At 36.6% G+C, this 16,806-nt stretch overlaps 1 pseudogene; it reads left to right on the top strand.

Moving 5' to 3' along the window:
• Positions 1 to 3,274: 3,274 nt before the first annotated feature.
• The window catches only part of LOC139046540 (tigger transposable element-derived protein 1-like), a 190,439-nt pseudogene continuing 176,907 nt past the window's right edge, over positions 3,275 to 16,806 (top strand).

Genomic DNA, 16,806 nt, shown 5'->3' with positions numbered 1-16,806 from the left:
AATAATGAGACATTTATGCCCTTCAACAAATCAGTATCAATGATGTTATGAAGGAAAAGTCAGATTAATTAGACAAAGGAGATAGAAAGTAGGCAGAAGGATGAGAGAAGGGGAAACATTTTGGTTTTGATGTTGTAGTTAAAAATGAAGCATCTTGAGCAATTTTACACATTGAAAAGAAAGGAATTATTAGGGGTAAAAATGATTTAGACACAGTTCCCAGGGTATGGAATTTCTAGGAAGAGTAGAAAGATTTTTCTTGTGTGGGAAAATGATCCTCTCTGCCTTTAAACTATAAGAGATTTAACTCTGAGATGTAACTTCTTGGGTTTTTAAGTTTGAGTTAACTTAAAATAGCTTGAATTATATTTTAAAGTTAGTTAGAATTAGATTTTATAGTTATACCAGTTATCTATTTCATTCATTCTTTTTGTCAATAACTTCAGTCAATAGTCATGTACTGAATGCTTATATGTTAGTAATGAGCTAAGTTTTGTCAAAAAGGGCCAAAAGAAATATAAACCACAAAAAATACTTCAATTAACATTGTATAGAGTTACAGTTAATGAGAGATATATATTGAAGAGTGATGTAGAGATTGATTGGGAATGTTGATATTAATATTGGTTTGATTATTATATTTTCCTCAATATTTTTAACGAAGTATATATTCACAATGCTTACATTGGGTTTAGTCATTGAATTTTTCTGCCACCACATATAGAGCTTACTCTTAGATTTATCCTGTTCATTCAAATCCAATTATACTCACAGTAGTAAAGATAGAAAAGTAGTTAATTGTTGGGTGTGAAACTTAGAAGTTTGCACTTTTTATAGTTACCTGGGATAAACAACATAATGAGCTTGATTCTCTCCACCTCAGGGTGCATGGACTTAAATTTGAGGAGGAGAAAGAATTTTTAGAATCATAGAAAGTTAGGTAGCTTCATAATCATCTGGCTTAGCCATATGTTTTAAAAGTTTGGGGTTTAGTGAAAGAGTTTAAAGTTAAAAAAAAAAAAACCACTTTCAGTCTGTTTCGTGAGTTCAGATCAAGAAACAGAAGCAGGATGGCTTCTTGGGCACAGAGGGACTTCAGAAATGGTGCTTTCTTTCTTCCCCCTGCTAGAATCTGATTGAGAATAGAATTGTGCTCCTAAATAAGCCAGTCTCACAGCTGCTTTTTAAAACTAAAGCAGTGGTGAGCCAGCTCTGGGGACCTAGTGGTTGAAGTTCAGCCTTTGACTACTTTGGCGGCCTGGGTTTGGTTCCCAGTCATGGAACCAAACCACTTGTCTGTTAGTGGCCATGCTGTGGTGGGGGCTAACATAGAAGAACTAGAAGGACTTATAAATGAGAACGTACAACTCTACACTGGGGCTTTGGGGAAGGAAAAACAAAAAAACCCACCTAAAACAATGGTACCCCATGGGGTATATAGTGATGATCATTATTAAATCATATAATCTCTGCTCCTAACTTCTTGTATTTTTTCCACCTTCTCCACATATGCTGACCTTCACGTTTTTCTTCACGTATATTAAAGACCATCACAGTTATATGAACTCTTAGATGTTGGAGCTCTTATAATTCAACCTCTTGCATCAAATGAGTATTACATCTGTAATATTTCTTCAGTGATGGCCATTTAGACTGGACAGTGGCCAATCAAGCGTCTTCATTTTCCTGTATGTACTCAGAAATACCATAACAAAGGTTTATACTTGTAGCTAGGAATACCTCGAAGACAGGAAAAGGATCAAACTTCCCAAAAGTTCTTTTAAAAACAAACGAACAAAATACAATACTCTCAAAGACCAAATTTCCACCTGAGAGTTATGATTGCTAAAGGAGTCTAGAGTTCTAGTCTCCTGGTAAACTTACTGCCTGACTAAATTTTGATTTCAGGTTTTCTTATATCCTAATCATTAAAATGATCCAAAACTGCAGTTTCAATTTTACCAAATCAGGCAATACTTTAGTTTACTGCTCTGAACTAGAATTTAAGACAGGTAAGTCAATGCAAAGAGACTCCCCAGGCAAAGGCAACAACATTTGCCTTGAAGGAAATCAATAGCCATGCCAACACAATGCTTATTTTAATGATGTTTAAGTGGTTCTAAACCTCTAGTCAAAAACTTGGTTTACAGTTTCAATAATTCACAAAAATATTAATTTCTGATTTTACTGAGAAAAGTTTTTTCACCCAAATGTGGTTCAATTTTAGGCAATACCAACATTTTAACTGACTGTTAAATATTAAACTTTCTATTTACAAATAAAACAAACTACCTGTGAACAAACCGAGAAATCTTTAGCTTAATATGTGTTCAACTGTTACAACTGAGAGTAAAATAAGAAGAAAACCTAAAATATACAAGCAAAACCATACATATGGTCTCATCATATGCTTAGATATTTTATTTATAATCCAGTGATTTATATTCATAGTTAAAATGTAACATGCATAAAATATTTACTTATAGATGTAGTTATATATTTATGGGATGAAATGAAAATAAGTTTCCAGTGTATACCAAAATATCTTCTTTAATGATTTTAGAACACATTACAGTGGAAAATTTGATGCAAAACTTACAACATGAAAGATAAAACTTGTTACCCCCATGCTTACTTGCATAAAGAAGAAGCAATTTAGTAGTAATAGGAAAGTGATAGAAACATATTTCACTTATTAGCCGTTAATATTTAAAGAAAATAAAACTGCCTTTGTTTAAAAATGACTGTGAAAACTGGAACAATTTGAAAAGGAAGATAATTCTTCTTCTGGGTTAATAAAGATCAAAGTGTCAAGATATTCACTGCATAGATACATAGAAAATATATAAATAGGCATACTTCTTTTTATTGTACTTCACTGTATCGCGCTTCGTAGATTTTGCGTTTTTTTTACAAATTGAAGGTGTGTCACAATCCTGCATTGAGCAAGTCTATTGAGTGACTTTTCCGACAGCATTTGCTTACTTTGTGTCTCTTTGTCACATTTGGTAATTCTTGCAACATTTCAAACTTTTTCATTATTATTATATTTGCTATGGTGATCTGTGATTAGTGATCTTCGAAGTTACTACTGTAATTGTTTTGGAGTGCCACAAACCACACCCATGTAAGACAGTGAACTTAATGTATAAATGATGCATGTATTCTGACACTGACACTGACAGGCTGTTCCCCCATCTCTCTCCTTCTCCTCATGCCTCCCTATTCCCTGAGACACAGCAGTATTGAAATTAGGCCCACTAATAACCCTACAATGGCCTCTAAGTGTTCAAGTGAAAGGAAGAGTCATATGTCTCTCTCTTTAAATCAAAAGCTAGAAATGGTTAAGCTTAGTGAGGATGGCATGTCCAAAGCCAAGATAGGACAAAAGCTAGGTATCTTGCACCAAACAGCTGACCACGTTGTGAATGCAAAGGAAAAGTTCTTGAAGGAAATTAAAAGTGCTACTCCAGTGAACACATGAATGATAAGAAAGTAAAACAGCTTTATTGCTGACGCTGGGAGAGTTTTAGTGGTCTGGATAGAAGATCAAACCAGCCACAACATTTCCTTAAGTCAAAGCCTAATCCAGAGCAAGGCCCTAACTCTCTTCAATTCTCTGAAGGCTGAGAGAGGTGAGGAAGCTGCAGAAGAAAAGTTTGAAGGTAGCAGAGGTTGGTTCATGAGGTTTAGGGAAAGGAGTCATGTCCATAACATAAAAGTGCAGGGTGAAGCAGCAAGCGCTGATGTAGAAGCTGCAGCAAGGTATCCAGAAGATCCAGCTATGCTAATTAACAAGGGTGGCTGCACTAAATAACAGATTTTCAATGTAAACAAAGCAACCTTATACTGGAAGAAGATACCACCTAGGACTTTCATAACTAGAGAGGAGAAGTCAATGGCTGGCTTCAAGTCTTCAAAGGACAGGCTGACTCTTTTGTTAGAGGCTAAGGAAGCTGGTCATTTTAAGTTGAAGCCAAAGCTCATTTACCATTCCAAAAACACTAGGGCTCTTAAGAATTATTCTAATTTTACTCTGCCTTTGCTTTATAAATGAAACAACAAAGCCTGGACAACAGCACATCTAATTAGAACATGGTTTACTGAATATTTTAAGCCCACTTTTGAGATCTACTACTCAGAAAAAAAGATTGCTGTCAAAATATTACTGCTCATTGACAACATACAATAGAGATGCACAATGAGATTAATGTTTTCCTGCCTACTAACACAATATCCATTCTGCAGTCCAAGGATCAAGGAGTAATTTTGACTGTCAAGTCTCATTATGTAAGAAATCTATCTGGTAAGGCTATGTTGTCATAGATAGTGATTCCTCTGATGGATCTCGGCAAAGTCAACCAAAAACCCTCTGGAAAGGATTCACTGTTCTGGATGTCATTAAGAACAGTTGTGATTCGTGGGAAGAGGTCAAAAAGTCAACATTAACAAAAGTTTGGAAGAAGTTGATTCCAACCCTCGTGGATGACTTTGAGGGATTCAAGACTTCAGTGGAGGAAGTAACTGCAGATGTCGTGGAAATAGCAAGAAAAGTAGAATTAGAAGTGGAGCCTGAATATGTGACTGAATTGCTGCAGTCTCATGATAAAACTCTAAAGGATGAGGAGTTGCTTCTTATGAATGAATGAAGAAAGTGGTTTCTTTTTTTTTTCTTGTGAGGAACGTTGTTGCTGAGCTAACATCTGTGCCAATCTTCCTCTTTTTATGTGTGATGCTGCTACAGTGTGGCTTCATAAGTACTACTAGGTCCGTGCCTGGGATCCAAACCTGCGAACCCTGGGCTGTCAAAGTGGAGTGCATGAACTTAACCACTATGCCACGAGGCTGACCCCAGAAAGTGGTTTCTTGAGATGGAATCTACTTTTAGTGAAGATGCTGTGAAGATTGTTGAAATGACAACAAAAGATTTAGACTACTACATAAACTTAGTTGATAAAGCAGCGACAGGATTTGAGAGGGCAGACTCCAATTATGAAAGTTCTACCATGGATAAAATGCTACCGAACAGCATCGCTTGCTACAGAGAAATCATTAGTGAAAGGAAAAGTCAGTTGGTGCAACAAACTTCATTTTTGTCTTATTTGGAGGAGGTGCCACAGCCACCCCAAACTTCAGCAACCACCACCCTGACCAGTCAGCAGCCATCCACATTGAAGCAAAACCCTCCACCAGCAAAAAGATCATATCTCTCTGAAGGCTCAGATGATGGTTAGAAATTTTTAACAATAAGGTATTTTTAATTAAGGTGTGTACACTGTTTTTTTAGACATAATGTCATTGCACACTTAATGGACTACAAGATAGTGTAAAGATAGCTTTTATATGCAGTGGGAAACCAAATTTGTGTGATTTGCTTTATTGTGATATTTGCTTTATTTCAGTGGTCTGGAACCAAACCTGCAATATCTCTGAGGTATGCCTGTGCATGTATAAATATATATACATATATAGATGGATCTATACACAAACACACACGCATGTATATCTTATAACTTGTAAAAAATTTCCGTGATATTTCTTCCTTCTACCAGACTCTTATAACATCTATATTTCTTAAAACTTCTCTTCCATTTTCCCTTAACTCCATTCTCCCTCCTACTTTAACTCTCCTCACTCCCTACTAAAAACTGAGTCTTTGAGAGATTAGTGCTACTTTAGGCTCTTTTACAGAATCAGACAATCCTTTCCAAATGTAACTCCTAATTCATAATTGAGCTTTAAAATACGATACTTTTTATGCTTGTGGAAACCCAGTACCAGAATTCACAATTAAAAAATTATCAAATGATAAAAAGAAGTTGTGAAGAGAAGTGTGTAGCTAACATAGAATATGAGACAGGACCAGGCTGGAGGAAATGTACTAAGATGGTGAAATTCCAAGGCAGTTGAGTTTTGCAAGGCGTTCTGAGAAAAAAAAATATCTAATAAATTTAAGGGGCTTTTAAATTGCACCCAAAAAAAGAAGGGTGGGCTAGGTATGCTTCCTGGAGCTGATGATTGAGTGTTGATAAGTGACAAAGAGAAGGCAAAACCACTCAACTCTATTTTACTTGTCTTCTCTGTCATTGTGAGTGATCTACGAACTAAAAAGGATAGAATGAATGTTGTTGAGAGGGATTTAAGTTCAAAGTCGGTGAAAAGAGTCTAATAGTCACTCTGAATAAGTTCAGCTCTTCTGGCTCAAATGAAATATATTCCAAAACAAGGAAGGATTTTGCCCATGAGACAGTCAGACCACTGTAACTGATATCTGGAATTTTAAAGAGCAGAAAAGGAGCTAAAATTTTAGTGAATGTTTCTCAAACTAAGAATAATAACAATTTATAAAATAAGAGAAGGAGAGGAAGAAAAATAGACCATCTTATAATGATTGATCAGTGAGCTTATTGTTAATCTCAGACCAAATCCAGGACCAATTTTTAAAGAAAGGCTAGTGGAAAGTAACTATTCAAAACCAGCATGGAGTCACTGAGAGTGAAATATGACAAAATGACTTTTGTGATCTCCTTTCAGGGCAATGAATGCATCTTGATTGGGCGTACCTGGCAAAAATAAGGTATTTTTCTTCTTTAATTTCTCCCTTTGGCAGTCTAGCAAGGCTAAAGATCAGGCTAAATCTATGAATACAGTGTACCTAAATTTCAGAGAAGAATTTTTCTTGAATTTGCATGATATCCTGGAATAAAGAAGGAAAGATAAATTATGGTATGATGTGAGTAGTGAATCCATCTTGTTAACAGATAATAAAAAGGGATTTGGACAAAGCTAGAACTAACCAAGCTAGGCTATAATTAGTCCTGAGCCATGGTGAACAGACAGAGCTGGGAGGAAGAAGGTAAGTCACAACCATGAATGAAAAGCAGTGGGCCAGGGTCTAGGAACAGAGAGACTAAGGTACCAACAGCACAGCCAATGTTGCCATCAGGGCAGAATGAGAACTCAGACACAGGACATAGCACTAGTAGAGAGAGGATAAGCTTAGATAGAGAGAGAATAAGGTTGGTCTAAGGCTTGTCTTGAAAATGACAGATCCCAGATCTGGTGTCTTTTTTATTTTCCCCCAGCTGAATTCTCATGTGTGTTTGATGAGGTAGAGGAGTGTCTTAAACGTCTGGGTTGCTAAGGACACGTGATTTCAAAGAAAAGCCAGGTAGTCAGGCAACAAGTGTCCAACATGAACAGCGTAGTGTCCAAAGACTATGGCAACTTGTCATAATACAAGAAACTGCCAATGCTCTCTCATTTTGGGAGGCTCCCAGAACCAGTACTGGGGATTACAAATAATGAGACTTAGGATTCAGGAAGCAGCAAAATTGTATTTAATTTGCATAGGAGTGTAGCTATTTGGTTGGAAACATGGGAATGTATTATGGACAGGGATACTGGCAAGAACCAAGAGGACTTTACTATTATTAAATAAAAAATAGTAGTAGAAAAAGTAGAAGTAGTAATAGTAGTAGCAGCAGCTTAATAGTATCACTATAAACAGTAACCTTGGCTTCCAGTCAGAGAAAAATATTTAGAATACTATCAAAGTAACTACTAAAGAGATGATTTTGGCCAGAAACCTAGTCCTTTGGAATGGACCAACATGAAGAAGTGCAATAGAATTTATTAGTTCACTAATCTGGGGCCATCCAGGAATCCAGCTCTCATCCTAGTGTGCTACGTCTGAAGCCAGGATGGAAACATATGGAGGTAATACAAACCAAGCAGCTAAGAATTGGGTTATGCTCCCTGGGCTTGTCGGTTCACTTGATTTTACAGTCAGTTAGATGTGGAGGGCCGGGGAAGAGAACACTGTTATGCATACTATTTCTACTATTTTGTTTCAGACGCTGGAGAGGGCATGAAGCTACAGGTTCAGAGCATCAGTAATTCTAATTTTAATGAACCTTGGAAGGCTCAGGCAGGTGTAGAAAGGATGGATTCCAGCTCTGTCACTCATTAACCTGTGTGACTTTTGGCAAGTTCAAACTACTTTCAGTTGCACATGCTTATATGTAAAAAAGGGAATAACAGTACCTATTTCACTTTAATGATAAAATAAAGCTACATGTGTTAAAGCACCTAGCACAGAGCTATCATTTCTTTAGATGGCAAGCTACAAAAGCACAAAGACCACGCACATTTTTTCAATGTTATACAATGTCTAGCACATTATCAAGCAATAGAAATATTTGTCAAATTAAGGAACTCTCTTCTTTCCAAATTTCTGAACAAATATTTGCATGAAATTAGAGAATGCATGTTTAAATGTGTAGATGACACATATTTGGCCAACACGCTAGGGTTTTGGAGAGGCAGTATTGCATCGCAGGAAAAATATGATCTTTGAAGTGAAAGCTAACAGATAGCTAGGTTCTACTGTTTCGCTTCACCATGAACTAGTCCTGTGACCTTGGGTAGTTTGCCAAAATACTTGGAGCTTCAAGTTTTTACTTTTCTGGTAGTGAATTATTCAGTAGATAGATGACTAAATTAAGTAATTTTAAAAGTAATTTTCAAATATGAGATTTTATGTTTTTAATTTTTTATTTCTTTCCTGGTTTTGACAAGAATGAGAAACTTTATTGATTTTAATGAATTACAGTAATTATAAAAAGGGGAGTTTTTTTCTCTTCGTGATGGGACATGGCTCATAAATATATGAAACTACAGATGTTATTAGCTATGTACACGTTTATGCATATTTATCAGGCAAGTGTTGAAAATTTTGCCTGGGAGATATAACCTTACTGCATCCCTTGATTCTATTGTTTCTTTTTGATATATTTAAGAACCTTAAAGACATTCAAATGTGAATCTATTTGTATATGTTAATATAACTGAAAATTTTACAGAAAAAGGTACAGTATAAACATGCCTATAAAAAGAAAATGAAAATCTGTTGCTGATTCATAGCAATAATGATATATTAAATCCTCTATATTCCACTTACTATGAATTTATTGGTTGTTTTGAGGGGATTTATCTATTTATGTCAGCATGACTCAATAGCTTACCTCAAAGAGCTGATGTCACTTCCCGCATTGATTTACAACAATTATTTCTGGCAAAAGAACAGTCTATATTAGCATGAAATTCAATGTCTCACATGAAAGTAATCAGGAAACACTGAGAAAATTCTTATAATTGAGGAGCACATGTTTTTCTTAATCAAGTAAATCTAAAATATTGATTGGAAAATGCTTCACTAGCAAGCGGGTTTTGTGAAGTATGTACGTTGACTATATTAAATAATAATAAAAGAACCCCAGCAACATTAAAACTACATTAAGGACATGGCTGGAAGTGACAAAGCTAGGAAATTTTAAGCTGACATGGAAATCAATCATTTATAGCAGTTCCTAACCATGAAGAACTCCCTTTGAAATCCTGGTGACATTTTCTGCTTTAAGCACTGTAGAATCGAGACATTCAACAAGTCCAGGCAGCGCATAGCATCTACAAAAAGGGCAGGTGTTTTATGTGTCTGGCCACAGTAGATTAGTTGAAAGATGATGTTCCATTATGAATTCAGAATTCCTCAAGCATCGCCACCTTTACATGGTGTTGTTGACATTTGCATTAGAGAGAAATCCACGTTTAAAAGTGAAGTCCTTTATAAACTGCCTGCCTTCCATCTCTGTCATCCAGTCTGTCCCAACTGCCACTCGTGAGCATATCACTTTCCTGCCTCAGCCTCTTTAAGGATCTCAACAGAGAGTCAAGGCTGCGGTTTCTCTTCATAAAATTGTCTTAATCAATTTTTAACATCCGATCACAAAAATAGTAATAATAAGTATGAATAATTACTCTTAAAAAAGAAATTTTACCCCTAAATGATTATTATTTTTGGTGGGCACAATTATTGCAAATATTGATATTGAATTTTTATTGAGTGCTTTGTGCAAAGCACATGGTTGAGTGACTGACAATCTTTCACTTATTTTATGAGGGATCCCATGTCAAATGTATAGCATTACAACTCACCTAGAAACTTTCTCTGCCTGCATACCATACTAAATTAATATAACTTTTCAAACACACGCATGCAAGTGCCTCTTAGAGTTTAAAAGGATTTGCTAGATATAATATAAATAAATTTACAATCAAATTGGTAAGACAAGATAAAACTAATGCAGTAATTGAAAAAATAGTACCCATGAGGGGCTAGCCCCATGGCATAGTGGTTAGGTTCAGCATGCTCCACTTCAGTGGCCTGGGTTCGTGATTTTGCATGCCAGGCGTGGACCTACACTGCTTGTCAGCCATTCTGTCGCGGTGACCTACACAAAAAGTAGAGGAAGATTGGCATAGATGTTAGCTCAGGCCTAATCTTCCTCAAGCAAAAAAAAGAGGAAGCTTGGCAACACATGTTATCTCAGGGCAAATCTCGCATAGCAAAATAAATAAATAAATAAAAATGGGGCTATCCCAGTGTCATAGTGGTTAAGTTCATGTTCTCCACTTCAGCGGCCTGGGGTTCGTGGGTTCAGATCCCAGACATGAACTTACACACTTCTCATCAAGCTGTATTGTGTGGCATCCCACATACAAGATAGAGGGGCTCTGCACAGATGTTAGCTGAGGGGCAATCTTCCTCAGGCAAAAAGAAGAAGATTGGCAACAGATGTTAGCTCAGGGCCAATCTTCTTCACCAAAAAACTAAATAAATAAGAAAATAGTTCCTATGTTAAAGTATAGTTGATGGTGTTTCATTATTAAATGGAAAACAAAAGTAGTTATGTCTATGACTAAGAACTTAGAGACATAAACCTGAAATGTGACTGCTAGGCTGACAATGTGCAGTATTATCTACTTATGCTGGTTCATTCCTGAATCAAGTAGTTTGGTTGGGAGAAACTTGATGTGTCTCTATTGCCTTTGAAGACCCTGGTAAAAAAACTGAAAGTCCTAGAAACACCTGTGGAGTAGTCATATCTTCAGATTGATAGTCAAAACTTTGGAAAAGAATGAGGCCATGAAAGCTGATCATTTTATTCACATTCAAGAATATCGATTTTTCAGCACTCTGGTTTATGATGACAAAGCAATGGCCTCTTGGCAGGAGATAGTTGGAACTCATGAAGACTAGGGAAATAGATTCGTTGTCAGACTTGCCAATGCAGTCAAAATTATTTAAATTGGTATATGTGTGGAAAAAAGAAAACCATCCATTTGAAATTTGATGCTCTCCTAGTATGTTGCACATGCAAATATATACATAGTTATGCACATGCATGATAGAAAAAGACAAAACTGAAGGAGTAACCAGTAATTCCTAGAAGTAAGTAAAAGATAAGAGGACTTCAAATTAAATTATGACTCAGGGGTGTATATAGCCTTCTGAAGTTCATAGAAGGTGTTAAGTAAGCTTGAGATTTTAACACAGTGTGCTTTCATAAGTATTAACAAGGCTTGGCAGAGCCATGGGAAAAGAGCAATGAACGCTGTTATGAGTTGGATGTTTATGTCTCCCTAAAATTCATATGTTGAAGCCCTAACCCCTCAATGTGATGGTACTTGGAGATGAGACCTTTGGGAGTAATTAGGTTTAGGTGAGGCCATGAGGGTGGGGCTCTCCTGATGGGGTTATTGCCCTTATAAGAAGAGACACCAGAAAGGTTGCTCCCTCTCCACCACGTGAGGACATGGTGAGAAGGTGACTATCTGCAAGGCACAAAACAACTCTCACCAGAACCAGGTCATTCTGGCACCCTGCTCTTGACTTCCAGCCTCCAGAATGGCAAAAAAATAAATTTCTGTTGTTACGGCCACCCAGTCTACGGTATTTTCTTAGAGCAGCCTGAGATGATTACTATCTTATTCAAAAGAAAAGAGTAATGGAAGATGAACATATTGAGAACAGTTATGATTTTTTTCCTTGTTTTTATATACATGCTCTATGAAGCAAAGTAGAGAGCTTATGAGTAAAGGTAAAAATAAGGAAAACAAACAGAATTAATATCATTGTGGGTTAATACTCTACCAAAATCTAGCTGTTCATAAGTACAACATAAATACAAAATAAATATGTTTGGAAAGAGTAACTCTGTTATATATTCAAATCAAATGAAGATTATGGATAAAAATTCATAAGAGATTTCCAAATGACCACAAAACCATCTGTATGGAAATAATGGAGGACAAACTCTGTGAACATCTGTTAGAAATCTAATTCTGCTAAAAGGATAGCATCTAATAAATTTGTTACTTATCTTGTTGACAATTTCACCTTACATGAGGAAGCAAATGGGCAACGCTGGATTTAAATCAGATGAGGGAAGAGAATTAGCTGGGGATGTGAGTGAGATAGAAACCTTTCAATTAAAGTGACTGTGCCAATTTAGAATTTAGAATGTTAAAAGATAGAATTGTTCAGTAGATTCAAAGACATACTTGACTTTAGGAGAGCTCAAGAAGGTAAATGTGAACCCAGGATCTCATCTGTAACTCTGAAGTGTACGTGTGTCAAGAGCGTTGAAAGACTCTGAGATGCTGATGATACGTTTCTGCATAACTGTAATGCAGAAGAAAAGGAGGAGACAGCAAATGGATCCTACATGACAGTTTGGGGAAATCTTCAACAGCTCAAATCTATAAGCATTTTCCAAAGATGAAAGGAAGGGCACGATGCTAGGGCAAAGGCAAAAGGAAACCAAGAAATTCCAAGGATAGAAGTAAAGTACTTAAATCCTGAAATAATTTGAGTTAATGAGAAAAATGATAGAATCAGTAGTTAGAATAAGAGTAGAAGTTAATGAGGTAATTGTCGTCTCTTAGAAAGAAAGGGATGATATCCATGGATGGCAGAATGAAGGCTAAATGCTCAATTCCCAAATTCTTCTTCTTTGTTCTGTAAGAGGACTGGTCTTTACCAATTCTCTCCTAATAATCTTTTTCATACATCGATAATTTGAGATACAAGTTAGGAGTTGTCTTAGATTGCATTTCCCAGAAGCAAACACTGGATTGGGACTTGTATAAAAATGATTTTCTAGAAAATGTTCCCAGAGGAGAGGGAGAGATTAAGAAAGTGGTACAGACAAAAGAGTGTTTAGTTTCCTCAGGCTGCTGTAACAAAGTACCACTAACAGGGTGGCTTAAACAACAGACATTTATTGTCCCACAGTCCTGGAGAGTAGATGTCTGAGACCAAGGTGTTGGAAAAGTTGGTTCCTTCTGAGAGCTGTGAGAAAGAATCTGTTCCTTGCCTTTCTCCTAACTTCTGGTGGCGTGCTGGCAATCTTTGACTTTCTTTGGCTTGCGGATGCATCAGCCTTTCTCTGCCTTCATGTTCACATGGTCTTTTCCTTGTGTGTGTATCTGTGTCCAACTTTCCTCTTCTTATGAAGAAACCAGTCACATTGGATTGAGGCATATACTTATGACTTCAGCTTACCTCTGTAAATAGGTAATTGTGACCTATTTCAAAATAAGGTCATATTCTGAGGTAATGGGAATTAGGACTTCAACATATCTTTTTTTTTTGAGGAGCACAGTTGAACATGTAACAGGGTGGGAGGCCAAACAAGGGTGGAATGTCGAGCAAAGTTCCTTGTAATATAACTCAGGCTCGATACCACAAGAAGCTCTGCAGACTCTGTAGCCTACACCTGAGTCATCTTATTCCGGAATAAGGAACTAAGAGTATTTATGCCATTGCACCATCATTGTTTGGTTTTTGGCTGTCCCCCATAGAGGTAACTTCCCAGGCACTTCCAAATCTACACGCAATGGTCTAATGGCAAGAGTCTAATGAAGGACTGCAAGAACTGGCTTTGAGGCTTGGAAGCACATTGACAGCCCGTGTGTATGAGGACGGTGAAGGAATTTCAGGGGCTATGAGTAGACCACCGACAATGTCTGCTACAAAGTGGCACACGCTTACCAAAAGAACAGTTCATCATTTAAATGATTTTAAGTCTCCAGAACTGGAAGAATTATATGACAGGAAGCTTAAAAATATGCTAACCACAGAACCAGTGTAATTTTTGAGAAATATGAGAAACAAGGACAATTTTCCAATATTGATGATGAACACATGCTCTGTTTTCAAAAAGGGAAAATATACATTCTGGTAAGTTTGACATGTGACTTGAGAGTAGTTAGAAATAAAATCAGTGGTCACAATTAGATCTCATGGGTTCATCATGAACAATGTAAAGAAATAAATATAATTTCAAATAGATCTGTAGTAGACTACATTTCAGGGAGATCTTAGAGGGCTGCCTGATTGAACTCTTCAATGGTGCCATTCTAGTGTTCCCAGGAAATATTTAGTACACAATTTATGGGTCAGTTGTAATGGCCCTATATATGTAGATACGTGTAATAATTTAGCTTAACTTTAGGAGTACACTTGATAAAGCTTCTAATTAATGCGCTTCTAATTAATATTCTTATAAACACAATAGGAACATAGCTGGATTCAAAGATGATTCGACTTTATGTTGATCAACAGAGCCATGCAAAACTAGAAGGAGACACCTAATAGCATACTAGTGGATCAATTTTAGAGTTTTCCAAAATATTAACTACTTGCATAAAGACATTTTATTAAATTTTCTCATTTATTTGATCACTTATTATAAAACAACTTGTTGAACACCTACAGTATGTCACAGACTATTATTATTGAAGCTGCAAAACATAGGTGAAAGGGTGTGGTTCTTTCCTAAAGGTGCTTAGAGTCTCGCCGGGAATCTGTCTGAATAATAAAAATAATGTTAGCTAAATTGTATCAGTCCTTATATGTAAAGCCCTATGTAAGAGACTTTGTCATCAGTAATGTTGCTAGAAAGAGTTCGTAATTTCTATTTTACTTTCCCAAGGAGAAGCGGTGTTATTTTTATGGTGAAGTCCAAAGACATCCACTGAATGGGCTAAATTTCTAGAGAACTAAACATTAATAGCAGGGTAGTAGGTCTTATCTGATCAAGTGCCCTTTCTGTCTTTTTTGTTTGTTTTTATGAATATTGTATTCTTTATACTTGATGTTGTAAGAATAGCCAAGAGCTGCTAAGAAATGCTGAGCCACCCCAGGAAGATTTAGAGTACAGACAGTCCCCAACTTATGATAGTTTGACTCACAATTTTCCTACTTTATGATGGTTCGAAAGCAATACACATTCACTAGAAACCATACTATGAATTTTTAGCTGTTTCCGGGCTAGCAATATGTGGTGTGATGCTCTCTTGTGAGACTGGGCGGTAACAGTGAGCTGCAGCTCACAATCAGCTACATGATCACAAAGGTAAACAACTCATACACTTAAGCATTCTGTCTGCATCCAACCATTCTTTTTTTCACTTTCAGTACAGTATTCAATAAGTTACATGAGATATTTAATGCTTTATTATAAAATAAGCTTCGTGTTAGATGATTTTGCCCAACTGAAGGCTAATGCAAATGTTTTGAGCAAGTTTCAGGTAGGCTCTGATGTTCAGTAGGTTAGGTGTATTGAATACATTTTCAACTTAGGTATTTTCAACTTACTATGGGTTTATTGGGACATAACCCCAGCTAAGTCGAGGAAGATCTGTAGTCAACTTTGGCCAACTTCTCCTTAATGGCTGGTCTGCTCTACTTAAGATAGGTTTTCCCCTTCCATAACGTACAGAGAAATGAGATTTGGGTTTGATTCTAAAAGGAATGGAGCAATAGAGGCTGCAGTCTTTTGATTGAGTTCTAAGTATGAGGCCTACCTCTGGTATAAGTAAAAGCAATCCAGTTTGATTCATTAGGGTTTCATGGTGAGGTTAGGGCAATACCCATACTTGTAACAAAATGTTCCTTTCTCTAACTTTCAATGTTTTCCTTATATCTTAGAGAATTCAAGGGTTGGTGTCTTAGATAGGGTTTTCTGGAAACAGATTCTGAGAAAATTACAGGAGAAACATTCATTGAGGAGTGGTCTTGTGAGATACAACTGTGAAGAAGTGAGGCTCGTTGGACTGGGCAGCCGTGTAAGTTGGTCTTCAATGCAGTTGCAACTGAAAATGTAGTTGTTATTATGTGGAGCCTTGGATCTAGAATAATTTTTATAGTTGTTCCAGTATGAAGCATGAAGACTGGGTCTTTGTTTCACTGCATCAAACTGTCATTGGCTGTGGGCAGCTCCTGAGCAATGGGGCTCCCTTTGGCCAAGGGCAATTCTCAGCAAGAGACAGAGCTGTGAGCTTTCAGCAGTTAATAGTCCCAGTAGTTGGAGTATGAGTGCATAGGGTTTGAAAAGGGGTTCTGAGTGGAATACCACAGTATCCATTACAAGTGGTTTAAAACATTGAAAAGAATATGTGTGCTGGGGGGGGGGGGGTGGGGCAGGGTAGGAAGAAACCTATTCCAGATAATTCCAAAGATATATGCAACTAAAATATAGTGGTTGTTATTGTGGAAGATAGACTGGATTGAAGGTATGTTAAAAAGCAAAAATAGTGTAAAAGGCTAGGGATTGATGTGACCAGAAAAGTCAGACATTCACAGAGGAAATGTGGAGAGCCACCTGTTGGGACATTAAAAATTGTCCCCATGCACGTCAGTGTGAATAATACAATTTTAGAAACTAATTCCTTATGCTCTTTTTAACTTCTACTTTTAGCAGAGCTCAGTACAGATCACTGAGATTTCACAGATTACTAAAACCAAAAAGTTAATGTTATAATAAGATGTATATCCAGCCTTGTTCTTCTTACACAGGAAAGGACACACTCAAATACAATTGTTCTTGCTAGTAACAAACTACAAAAATATTAATTATACAGGAAATTTAAAAAATAGCTCTTTTATCTTTATGCGAC

Source organism: Equus asinus, chromosome 11, assembly GCF_041296235.1.
Source record: "Equus asinus isolate D_3611 breed Donkey chromosome 11, EquAss-T2T_v2, whole genome shotgun sequence".
Taxonomy (NCBI): Eukaryota; Metazoa; Chordata; class Mammalia; order Perissodactyla; family Equidae; genus Equus; species Equus asinus.
This window is presented reverse-complemented; position numbering and strand designations above follow the sequence as displayed.